This window comes from Rhinopithecus bieti, unplaced genomic scaffold (genome assembly GCF_001698545.2).
Source record: "Rhinopithecus bieti isolate Rb0 unplaced genomic scaffold, ASM169854v2 scaffold_1853, whole genome shotgun sequence".
NCBI lineage: Eukaryota > Metazoa > Chordata > Mammalia > Primates > Cercopithecidae > Rhinopithecus > Rhinopithecus bieti.
Genome location: NW_016804151.1, coordinates 1834184 through 1847718, shown reverse-complemented (window position 1 = coordinate 1847718; position 13535 = coordinate 1834184).

The window sequence follows — 13535 nt, the reverse complement described above, 5'->3', positions numbered from 1 at the left end:
GATTAATAACCAAAATATATAAGGAGCTAAAACAACTCTATAAGAAAAAAATCTAATAATCTGATTTAAAAATGGACAAAAGGTTTGAATGGACATTTCTAAAAGAAAACATGCAAATGTCAAAGAAGCATATAGAAAGGTACCCAACATCATTGATCATCAGAGAAATACAAATCAAAACTACAATCAGATGTCATCGCACCCCAGTTAAAATGTCTTATATCCACCAGACAGGCAATCACAAATGCTGATGAAGACGTGGAGAAAAGGGAACCTTCCTGTACTGTTGGTGGGAATGTAAATTAGTACAACCACTATGGAGAACAGTTTAGAAGTTCCTTAAAAACTAAAAATAGAACTACCATATGATCCAACAATCCCACTGCTGGGTATATACCCAAAAGAAAGGAAGTCAGTATACTGAAAAGATATCTGCATTCCCATGTTTGTTGCAGCACTGTCCACAATAGGCAACATTTTGGAAGCAACCTAAGTATCCATCAACAGATGAATGGATTAAAATGTGGTACTTATACACAACATAGTACTATTTAGCCATACAAAAAAAAAAAAAAAAAAAAGGATGAAATCCTGTCATTTGCAACAACATGGATGGAACTGCAGCTCATTATACTAAGTGAAATAAGCCAGGCATAGAAAGACAAACATCACGTGTTCTCACTTATTTGTGGCAGCTAAAAATTGAAGCAATTGAACTTATGGAGATAGAAAGTAGAAGGATGGTTACCAGAGGCTGGGAAAATTCAAAACAAAATAAAAATAAATAACTTGACCTAGATCACATAGCCAGCAAGAGGGACAAGTGGGCTGACCCTAGATCCAGTCTAAGTACAAAATCCATGTGTTGCATTGCTAGGCTATGCAGCCTGGGCTAGGGATCAGTTTGCACATAATTTCCATGGGAAACAACTATTGAGTGCTTACCATGTGTCAAACATTTTGCATCTTTTAACTCACTTAATCTTTGCAATACTTTGTGAGATAGATTTTTTTATTATTTCCATTATACTTATGAGGAAACTGAGGCACAGAGAGTTTAAGTAAATTTCCCAAGGTTGCACAGCTAGTAAGTGGTGGAAACAAATTATTAAATCATACCATTTAGCTCAAGACTCCAGACGTTTAACCATTACCTTATACTGCTTCGGTGTGGGAGAGATTACCTAATAGAATATCATCAAAGTTTTCTTCTGAGCACAAAGTAGTATAAAAAAAAATACCAGTTTCTTTCTTTAAAATCAGCCCTTCTCTTAAATTGACTAAGGGGTATAATATTCCAATAAAAGAATACCCCTACACCATTTCCAAGGTCTACCACACAGGGACTGACAATCAACAATCCTCCCCTTAGCAGTCACCATGGCCTTATCTCCTGCCTTCCTCTCCAAAATTCCTCTACCAGCCCATGAAGATATTCCTTGAAGAGCTCTTTCCTGCTCCCTCAGTCCTTAAGGGTATCTTAGCAGCAATCCTTGACCCTATTAATATAAGAACCACTAGGAATGGGCATTCAGCCCACACAGGATGACTGCTGTCTCCTCACTTACCCCACTTTGTCACACCATCCTTTCTCTGGCCTGGAGCCTGTTCATCTAGAAAAGGAACAGCTCACTCAGAACAAGAGCCACAGCCTGGGAGGGACAGTGACCAAATGGGAGGATTTTCGTATGAGTAAGATGACCTTCAGGTTTTCCTGTGTTTTCTCATCCCATCATCTTTACCCAGTGTTTTCTTCAGTGAGCACGTTTCTTCATGAGAAAACAGTCCTGCTTTCTCTCCCCGGAACGGCCACAGTGCAGGAAACCACACACTGACCTATATGCAAAATTGACCTTGACATATGTGGTTTAGAAATGTACCAGTCAAGCAGGGGTTGGGTTACTAATCTTAGCAATATCACTGGACTGTTTTGCTGGTTTTTCATGAGAATTTTAGAGATAGAAGGGGTTTTTCTTCACTGGGGTGTGGAGGAAAAAGAAGAAGGAAGAAGGGGAATTATCTGTGACACTCACCTCTCACTCTACCAGATGATTGGTAAAATAATGTGAAAGGATACCACTGAATAGTATGAACAGTTCTGGCCCCCAGAATTGACAGAATTACTATTATGTCATATTTAAAGACACATTGGATTATTTTTCCTCCAAAACACCTACATTATGCCTATAAAAGATTCTCAATAGGTAGAAAAATTACTACTGACTTTTGTTTGTTTCTATGAATTGCATAGATGTACTTTTGCTCCCTACTTTCCAGGCTAGACTATGAGCTCCTTGAAGGAAGAAACTCCTTCATAATTCTGTTGCATAGTCCATTATATATTTCACAATTCTGGGCATATTATAGGAATCCACAATCAAAGATCTCCTAGAAGAATCTAGGAGAAATAGATGCCATCAAGAGTACACCTTCCTCAGAGTACTTGGGCTAACTCAGAACCTTGTCAGATTTTCAGGAGTACAAGCTATCGGTTTGTTAAGCTATCCTGAGATGGAAAAATGCTTGTGTTTGGGGCTTACCGTAAGAAAAGGGAATCTGACATCAGCCTCTTCAAAAAAGACATTTAATTGTACAAGAATTATAAGTGAATGAATAAACTAAGGTATGTGTACCCTTTGTCTCTCTGAGAATTCTGGGTTTGGTAATGCTTGGGATATACACCACATCCTTAAGGCCCAAAAGAAGTTGAGAGTAGTAAACATCAACTATCATATCCCACGTCTTTTTAAATAAAATCTCTAACATTTGCACATAATTTTATATTTTTCAGTCTTTTCATATCCATTTTCAAATTTGAGTTCATATTGATTTTATGGGTTAGGGCAGGGAAACACACACAGAGAGAAATTGATTTCTCAAATGTCAAAAGTTCAGAAAACTAAGATAAAATCTTAATGCAGTATTTTTCCTTCACAGTCATCCATGTCATTTGCAGACATTCCTTTAGGCAATCTATTGAAAATAATACCTTGAGTATGAATTTCAGCTTACAGTTTACAAAGCACATACATTATGTCATTATACATACCATTATACATGGTATGTCACTATACAACTCTAGTTGTGTTAGCTCATTCCGGTCACATTAAATCCTGGTTGTAGTAAATCCCCCCAGACTCCAGTGCATTTTATTTCTTTTTTGACTGTGGTCATTCTTGACTGTGGTGCACAACTTCTAATTTGTCACCTGCAGTTTGTTTATGATATGAAGAAAATTTTGTATTTTCTGACTTTGTGTCTCATCAAGTTGTTTGCTTTTACTCAAGTTATCTTCCACTTGTTTAGACCAATCTGAGTGGGAGATGTGTGTGTATGCATGTGTGTGCATATGTGTGTGCATATGTACATCTGTTTTGACAACCATGTAGAATCTGTTTATTTGGTTTTGGCTTATTTATTATTTTCATCTTACCAAAATCTGGATTGTACATGTAGTATCAACACATTTGTGTGTTAGATTTTCATCCTTCAAGGATTTTTTTTAAATGGTTCTGTATTAGAGTTACCCAAAAGCAGACACTGAAACAAGCAGTTGGGTACAAGCAGTTTATTTTGAGAGGTGATCTAAGAAACACAAGTGGGAAAGTGGGAAAAATGAAACAAGGAAAAGAGAAAAGCCGATAAGGAATATATTAACAAGTGGGTTATCAGTGTAGGCAACTGGGGCTGAGCTCTCCTGGGCACCTTATGAGAAACCATATGTAATGTGTGTCCAGAATCCTACTCCCCGTTCCCCAACACACACAAACACTTCTGGATAGCACTTGCTTGTTTTGATGGTTGATCTCAGAGATGAGGAACAAGGCTAATGTCAGGAATCCAGATGGTGCTCATATTTGTCACGAAAGACTCTCTAGCATGAGCTCATTGGTCTAAACAAAACTTTGCCAGAACTAGAAAAAGTTCACTTCTTCCCTCAGAACCTAAATGTCTCACATGTGATGGAAATAGTCAATTTTCTGACCCATGGACTGAGATCTCCCTCTTCTTAGACTCAGTCTTCATATGGTGAGGCAAGCCAACATCAATATCAGAGAATTAAGGGCAACTTAGCGCCAACCTCAAGTGCAATACCACTTGAAAATAAACTCAAAATGGAGTAAATCTAACAATAAACTTAGCAAAGAGCTTCTTTACAAAGTTTGGCTGAAAGGAAAGTAGCCTGCTCTGTCCCAGTTTGGGCAAAGTTTTCTAGATACCTGTGAGCTCATGCTCGAGCTTCTGCCTGACGACATGAGCACAATCTGGGTTTCCGACATTGGGCTTTTCCCTGACATATGAGATCATAAAGGATGATATGGGGCAATAAATTTAGTCATTTCTAGTACCTTTCACAGATACATTATAATCTTGGGAAACGTTGCCTTGTTTAGGTCTGTGAGTAGCTGAGTGATATCCTATATCACCTATAGATCCTTATCTGAAGTTCCTTCTGCCATTAGAGAACGTATTTATTCTAATGACATAACTGAAAATGAAGCTGAGAATCTTGAAGCTTTCCTTTTTGGCAGCTACGCTGGTTTCTGTTTGGAGACTGTCATTTATGTACCCCCTTGTGGAGCTGTAATCTTGCTGCAATATCTCATTGTCACATTAACATATGCACCATACAACATAAATGTCAGCTCTTAGGGGAAAACATATCTGACAAAAAGCATCAAAATAAGAGAAAATACTGACAAGAAGACAAAAAATTTTCCTTCCAGAATTAACCAGAAAATGGTAACAAAGAAAGTAAACAGACGCTAACATTTACACATAAAAGGGCTTTGCCATATGATGTAATTGAAGGCATTGCAGGAAAATACGTAAGTGCAAGTTCTCCCTAGAGGACCCTAGGTTAGTGACCCACTGTTTCTGTTTCTGTTTCTGTTTCTGTTTCTGTTTCTGTTTCTGTTTCTGTTTCTGTTTCTGATTAAGAACTGAGTCGCAATGTACCAGGTAAGGTATTTTTCACAAGCACCTCATATAATCTTCATAAGAAATTAATCGAGTATTATTGTACTAAATTTACATATGATAAAATGAAGCTCAGAAACATTAAATGATTCGGCTAAGGTCACACAACCAGAAAGAGGCAAAGCTGGGACTGTCAGGAACTCAGCTGAGAGAGAGAGAGACAGAGACAGAGACAGAGACAGAGACAGAGAGCTGAGTGGCCAGGTATCAGAGCAGCCTATTAAACCAACCAGTCAAAAATGACAGGATTCAGCTTTTAATCACATGCTGCAATGGCATAAGGAAGAGGCTAAAACTGGTGGAGGCACTGACTCCCCGTTCCATTTTCCCAACAGAAAGGCACACCAATTAAGAGTCAGATGGATCATCACAGACATGAGAAGAGGAGTGCTAGGGAAGGAAGAGGAGAAGGGCTAGCAGCGGGAAGAATCCTGAGTATTGAGTCAGAATGTGGAAGTGTCTTCAAGGTTTTTCCCTCCTCCTGCATAAGACGCTTTCAGCAGAGGAACCTGAAGAACGCCTCTGTCAGAGGTGTCAGAGACCTTGGAATTAGACCTGGGTTAGGAAGGTAAATATGTGAAAGAGCATGATTGGCTGGAGGACCTGAGTCCTTGACTGCCACTCTCTCCTGAGGCTGCAGTGCACTGGCTGTAGAGTCTAGTGTGGGGAAGGCAGCTTTCCCCACAAGGCCTGCCAGGTAAAGCCATTGTAGTTGCCTATGGTCAGGCCTGAATATGCACACATGGATTTTAACCAGGTGCTGAACTCTTCAGGGATTTCTTCTGAGGGCTTGAGATTGTAGTTTAATTTCATTCCCGCTGCACTGGGACTAATTCCCACACATGGGGACACCATCTCTTTGTGTCTGTCCAGAATGGCATAAGCAGATTACTACTCAAGTTGTCACAGAAATATTTTACATATGAGTACAAGAAAAGGAAGAAAAAAGGTAGAAGGGGAAGTAAAATGGCAGAAGTGATTTTTTTTTTTTTAGATTTGAGAACAGTAATGGTTATTACGGTGAATTAAGGATAAATAAGCAATTGTTTAAAAACTTTCTTTGTCATGGTTCCAGATACATCACTCTCTTTCTTTCTTCCTCCCAATTTCAGATCTTTTAAATCTTAACCCAGTGTACCAATCATGAGGTAACTGGTAACAATTCTTAAGTGAAAAAATATTCATATAACATGAAATTTAGATCTTGCTATGTTTGTAGAACGTACTGAATTCATGTAGAATTCATTAATTCCTCTCACTCTTTGATGGATACATGACAGTTAAGCTTCCTGAAGCCTACTTTGATAACTGTCAAGTGGCCAACCCTCACTGAGAATCATGCCTTGTAAATTTTTCCCTAAATTCTTCCTTTTTTAATCACTTCCTTATGAAAACAAAATTATCTTCTGGCTATTTGAAATGATAGAGAATAACACTGAATATTTAAAATGTTATCAGATAAAAGATCCAACTTGAGTTCAGCTCTAAAACTATAAGCTCTTCATTGGCTTATTTTATCTTCCCAAGGCTATTATGCCAACCTCACATCTTTTCTGATCCTCTACCCCTGAAGATTATAGTCACTTCTCAGTTGCTTCACTTCCAAAATAACATTCCTTTAAAAATCACAGTTGCTTCACTTACAAAATAACATTCCTTTAAAAATCACAGTCAGCAAGGACTTGTGAGAGATTGTGTAGCCCCTCTGAAGTCCATAAAAGTAACAGTAAAAATTATTTGCTGCTACATGGGTAAAGACAGCATTTGAATTATCTTCTTTCAAATAGAGATATCCTTCAAATGGAAAATTAGAGTAACCTTGCCTCACTCTGACTACCCTCACACCCAAATTCAGCTTATTAGAAAGAAGCCAGTAAGGCAAAGGGAAGAGAAGTTTGCATCTCCACAATCTTCTTACATGTAGTGAGTTACTAGTAGGTTGGTGCAAAAGTAATTGTGGTTTTTGCCACTTTATAATACAAAGTGCTCAACGCGAGGGGTGTGTGTGTGTGTGTGTGTGTGATGTAGAGAAATAGCCATTAATATAAGATGGCCATTGAGAGCCATAATGGTATCAAGAAATGTTTAAGTTTGCTTATGGCTTTGCTCCCCCTTCCTATAAGATCCTGTCTCTGTACTTGAGCCAGCCAATTAAGAGTCAGCTTGTTGACACACGTTAAATATGTGGTAATAAAGAAATGAGAAGAAAATAGTTTGCACAGTCCGAGTCAACTCTCACATTTCAAAAGAGAAAGAAAGAATGCACTGGCCATATGTAATCCAAATCCTCCCACCTTACTTCTCAAATAAAAGCAGATAGCTGTCACATAAGTAATGCCCTTCTCTCAAAGACTATTCCTTCACTTTGATTAGGTTGACTCCCACCAAGAATTTGTGGTGGAACACATCTGCTGGATATGCAATATTCACATAAAATAAATAAGAATGTTCATGAAGCTCACCGTTTTGAAGGAGTGGCTGCCAAGTGACCTATTATTTCTGGAGCCAGATGCCCCTGCATCACTGGATTCTGCCATCTTCTGCCCTTCACAAGCAAAAAAAGTCTCTTGTTTCCTTCTCAGCACCACCATGGCATTCTCTTATCCATGTTTTTCTCCCCCTCTTCTACCTCGTTTCTCTGTTTTCACTCTTTGCCTTCTTTTCAGCCTCCTCCACTTCTCCAGGCAGGCTTCACACTCTTCTCTCTGCCAGTGTAAGGAGGCACAAATTCCAGCTGGCACATATCATTCCAATAGGCTCCATCTTGATTGCCTGGTAACAAAAATAAAACAAAACATAAACAACACAGTCACATTCTGTTCAAGAGAGATTAGGTCATTCACTTTCCAGAAGGATATGTATTATTTCTCCCCAAATCTCTGCAGTTACTTCAACGCAAAATGTTAGGAAGAAAACGGAGCTGGCCTTGCCTGAGAGCAGTGGACCTCTTCAGTGTAATTTGGGGCCCTAGAGGGAATCCTAGGGGTTGCTGGAGGATAGTTGGGACCTGAATAAGACAAAATAAATGATACAGAATCACAGAGCTACTGGAAACTTCAGAGATCACCCGAGGCAATAGCTTAATTTTTACAGATGAGAAAACAGAGTGCTATACACAAAAGAGACTGTTCAAGATCATCTTACTGGTTACAAGCTGCCAAGAGTTAATTGTCCAATGTAGCCATGTTTTGTTTTGCTTTTTTATTGTATACTTTCTGCAAAAAAAGAAGACATACTGTTAATACGAAACCAACTATATACTATATACCATATAACCAGACCCCCTCTTTACTTTCACCCTAATAACTATACCTTGTTTTTACCCACTCCATATCTAGCCATTCTATCTTATATCTGTACATGTGATCTTCTAATCCTCTAATTTTATCTCCTTGTTTTAGTAATTTTAGAAGTGACTTCTGATCCGTCACCTGGCTCTGACTTCATCCCTGGTATTGATTCCCTCTCTGCTCAATCCTCCAACTCAATGCATGATGCAAATAGTTCTCATTCTCCATTTTCAGCTCCTTATCTCCATCCACCCCATAGGGCATCCAGAAACTTATATAGCTCTGCTCCTCAACCCCAATCTGAGCTTATAAAAATCCCCATAGGATGACACACTTGAAGGGCCTCAAGGGTAACAGCTAATATGGATTCAATTAAATTGTACTGTGCACAACTCCTGGAGTCCATGCAGCAGTCCTAGTACAAAGTCTAACACCAGCAACTTTGACCCCAGAACCAATGCAATGAAGACCCACAGAGATCTACATTGCCACACCCTCAACAACCAATATTCTGTCCAGGCTATGACTGGCTCTAGATGAACCTAAGTGCCTCTTGCCACAGTCATCTCTCCAGGGGAAAGTTGGGGCCAATTGTCTTCTCAATTCCATAGCTCACCATGCCTCACATTTCTGGTATCTTTACTTGTCTTCTGACACCTAAGCCCCTCCCTGTCTTAATCTTTTTTGTACCTTCATTATGGTCACTGCTCTGTAATTCCACTCTTGTGCCCTCCCTAACAGTCCTTTCCACAGGACTTTTCCTCACTTTCAGTCACCCCCAGACATGCCCAAAACTGTTTTACCTAGAATAGTTCCAGATATAAAAGATTAAATTCAGTCACCCCACTCTCTGAATACACACTTTTACTTTTCACTCTTCAATTTCTCTCACTCAGTTACTCTCCTTATGCCAACTCTTTATCTTAACCAGATCTGTCATCCAATGACCCTCTCAACTTTCAGTTAGCCCCTTTCTACTGTCACTTCTTTCCCTACCTGGAATCTACTCTAAACATTGTAAAATGCAGTACACCTTTTTGGGCACTCTCATTCAGTCCCATTGGGTAAGACAATACCAAATATTCTTTCTCCAACGGAGATTCCCCTGCCGAAACTCCCAATCCCCCGTGAAACTCTTGTTCTACATATCAAAGTGCTAAGTAGCTATTTCTTACTGAAGATTCCATAAACACCAAAAACTCAGCATCTTCATAATTGAACTAATAATTTTCCCAATAGACGTTTTCTACTGAAATAGGGTGAGGTTCTGTAATCCATTAGGGAGTGAGCTGCCTTCATCTGCACAATGGCAAATGCCCATCTGTTTACAAATGTAAACAAAAGATCCAAATCACAAACTATTTTTTACAAATGCCTTACACTGCTCCTGACATCCCAACAAAACAAGTTCTGATCCCTAGTGGGTTATCAGCAACAACTCTTAAGTAAGGCTACTTTCAAGCAATAGTGATGGAATTAACCAAAATGGTCATAAATCTAACAACTACCCACCATCATCCACACATTGCCTCGTTAATCATGTTTTGAGTCTTTCCATTGTGGATCCTGATAGATTTATTGTACTACATTACCTAATAACATTCCTTCACTTCATTAGTCTGGAATTTCAGCTACAACTTGCCTATACTTTCTTTCCTCCAGGAATATTTTCTGCCCAAGCCACACATTCCTTATAAGTTAGTTTTTTACTGTCTGGTGACCCACCTAAAAAACTAATGTTTACAAGTTCATTAGTTATCTAATTGTTAGTTCATTGTCTATGTATTTCATTAGACTATGAGCTCCATATAGATGGTGGCTTTTTTTAAATTTACCGTGCTTGTGTCTTCAATACCAGGAATAGTAAGTAGTACATAGTAAGTGCCCAACAAATAAGCATTGTTGTGCACATGGAAATTTTACAATGATGGCTTTCAGGCTTATTGGTAATTGATGACTGGGGGAGAAATGAATAAAAGAATGATATTTTGGAGTGCCTGAAATAAAGAAAAATGAAAGATAAGATAAATACTGGGTAGGGAAAATGTCAAAGTATAAATATGTATATTAAGTAAGTAAATAAATACAAATAAGAGATTCGGTGTTAACAAGACAGTGGGATAAAAATGACTAAGTAGTTCATAAGGGAAAAATATTAAAGAAAATGTGGACAGAAAGGGCAGGACCTAGAAGACTATGTAGATAATTGAGAAATATAAAACTGCAACTTTGATAATGTAGCTCTCCTTGGTTTTGTTGAATCTATTATAATAGTAACAATAACAACTACCATTTGTTAAGTTTGCATTATGTCTTTCACTATGATAAATGCTTTACATACAAAGATAACACACTTTGGGACAACCAGGTAGAGCAATCTGGGATAAAAATCAACTGAGTTGGGCATGGATCATAAAAACTGATTGTAGAGAAATAAAATCAGGACAAATTTCTATATAAGATTTACCACGGAAAGTGTACAGAACTGAATTGTGTAGCTACACCCTGGTACTAGGATTCTTCAATTTAAAATAAGGCAATTCATTAAATTCTCAATTGAGGACAAATTGGGATGCTGCCTGTGACTCACTAATCATTCCACAATGTTTATAACACTCCACTCTGTAAAAGGTAGTAGGAAACAGAAATGCATAAAATAAATCTCTGCTCCAGAAGCAGAGACCAGAAGGAAACTAGATAATTGAAGGTCAGAACAATGAGGCCTATATAGGAGTACAAAAAAGAGGTGATGCCATGCCCTGACCATAACAGTAATAATCATAACATTTGGAAAGGATTTTTACATGAACGAGATCATACATGACCTTTTTCAGGTGAAGGAGAAAGTAGGGGAGGGCACCTTCTCTTCTAGCACCAAAGACAAACTCTGAGCACATGTTCTTATCTAAGAAATTGAAGCCTATCATGGGCTTCCACAACCTCTTACCCTATGTCTACCACTGCAGCCTCCCCTTTCCTTTTCTCCAGGCTCCAGAAAAGGGAAGAAACTTTTCTTGATCTTAGTTTCTCCCTTCTCCTTGTATACATTGTTCTACTATTGATTATTGATTATTGAACTCCTCTTGCTACTATTCCTCAATCTCTCTACTACCTATAAACCTAGTCATATACTTTCCATTAAAAAAAATTGTATAACCTTACACAACCATCCACCCAAGACACTGCCCTATTTTTTCCTCCTCTTTGAGATCAACCTTATAGAAGGAGCAGATTATGCCTACTGTTTTAATTCCGTCCCACCTTATTCACCCCTAAGACCCCACCATTCTATGGAAACCACTCAGACAAGGCCCCTAATAGTCAAATCCAAAGGAATCCTCTCAATGTTTACCTAATTGTTTATGGGATAGCATTGTTTCACAAGATTCCTTGGGATCCAGTTCCCTGTACTATTATTAACAGTTGTTATGTAGGGGGAAAAGGGAGACATATGTGCCCAAATAAAGAGCTCTGGAAACTTTAATTTGGAAATTAAAATGTATGTATTTCTGTATAGCAAGGCTTCTCAGAGACATTATTATGCTAATGTTTTGGGGGATTCTGCAAGAGAAGTATGTAGATTTCCACATTTATCTCAATAAATTGACCAGTTTTCCCAAAGAGTAAATGATGGAAGAGTTATTCCTTGGAACAGTCTTTGAGAAATTCTTTATCCCTTGATGTAGGTGATCATTCCATTCAATATCTTTTCCCCTTTGATCCTATGATTCCTCACTTCTTGCTTTGCTCCTGCCTCCTAACACTTCTCAACCAAATTTTGCTTTCCCCACTCAATCTTTAAACATTAGTATTTTCCTTGCTTCTATACTAGGCCTCTTCCTATGCATGTTCTTTTTGAATGATTTCATCTGCTATCCAGATATTACTACTTGCTATAAATTGATGATCCCCAAATCTATGTGTTTGACCAAGATCTCTTCATTCCATTCCAGGCCATATATCTACAGGTCTTTTTAATTTTTCCACCTGAATATATTCCCAGTATTTCTCACCCAGCATGTCTAAAGCTTTCCCCCAAATCCTGATTTTTTTCTTGTGTTTCCTATCATGTTTAAGGGTAACACTGGCCATTCAATCTTCTAAACTACAAACCTGGGAATCATCCAAGACTTGTTCTCTGCCTTGCTTTCACATGTGATCAGTAACCAAATCCTATAATTATCACCACTAACCAAGTCTATTCATTTATTGAGCAAAAGCTTATCAAGTACTAACTGTACACCAGCTATCAATCTAAGTGCTTTGGATATAGTATCAGACAAGAGACATAAGGTCTCCTTCACCATGGCACTTACATTTTAGCAGGGAAAACATAAATGATATACATGAGTCATGAGCTGAATTGTGACCTCCACTACAAAATTCATATGTGGAAGTCCTAACCCCAGTGTCTCAAAACGTGAGTATATTTGGAGACAGGTTTTGCAGAAGTAACTAAGTTAAAATGAAGCCACTGGGGGTCTCTAATCCAGTATCTCTGATGTCCCTAAAAGAAGAGAAAATTTTGACTCAGGTACAGAAGGAAGAAAGTGTGAAGACACAGGGAAAAGACAACCACCTACAAGTCAGGGAGAGAGGCCTTAAAAAAACCCAACCCTGCCAACACCTTGATCTCAGACTTCTGGAATCCAGAAGAGTTAGAAAATAAATTCCCCTTGTTTAAGCCACCCTTTTTGTTGTATTTTATGGCAACCTCAGCAAACTAATACAACAAGTAAACAAACAAAAACGAAACTTATTGATGGTGAAAAGTACTATTAAAAAAACATTAGGGAGGGTGTGCCCAAGATGGATGAATAGGAACAGCTCCAGCCTCCAGCTCCCAGAGTGAGTGACACAAAAGAGGGGTGATTTCTGCATTTTCAACTGAGGTGCAGACAGAAACCTCACACCTCACATGGCGGGGTACACCCCTGAGACGAAGCTTCCAGAACAAGAATCAGACAGCAACACTCACTGTTCAGCAATATTCTGTCTTCTGCAGCCTCTGCTGCTGATACTCAGGCAAACAGGGTCTGGAGTGGACCTCAAGTAAACTCCAACAGACCTACAACTGAGGGTCCTGACTGTTAGAAGGAAAACTAACAAACAGAAAGGAAATCCACACCAAAACCCCATCAGTACGTCACCATCATCAAAGACCAAAGGTAGATAAAACCACAAAGATGGGGAAAAAGCAGCGCAGAAAAGCTCGAAATTCAAGAAATCAGAGCGCATCTCCCCTCCAAAGGAACGCAGCTCATT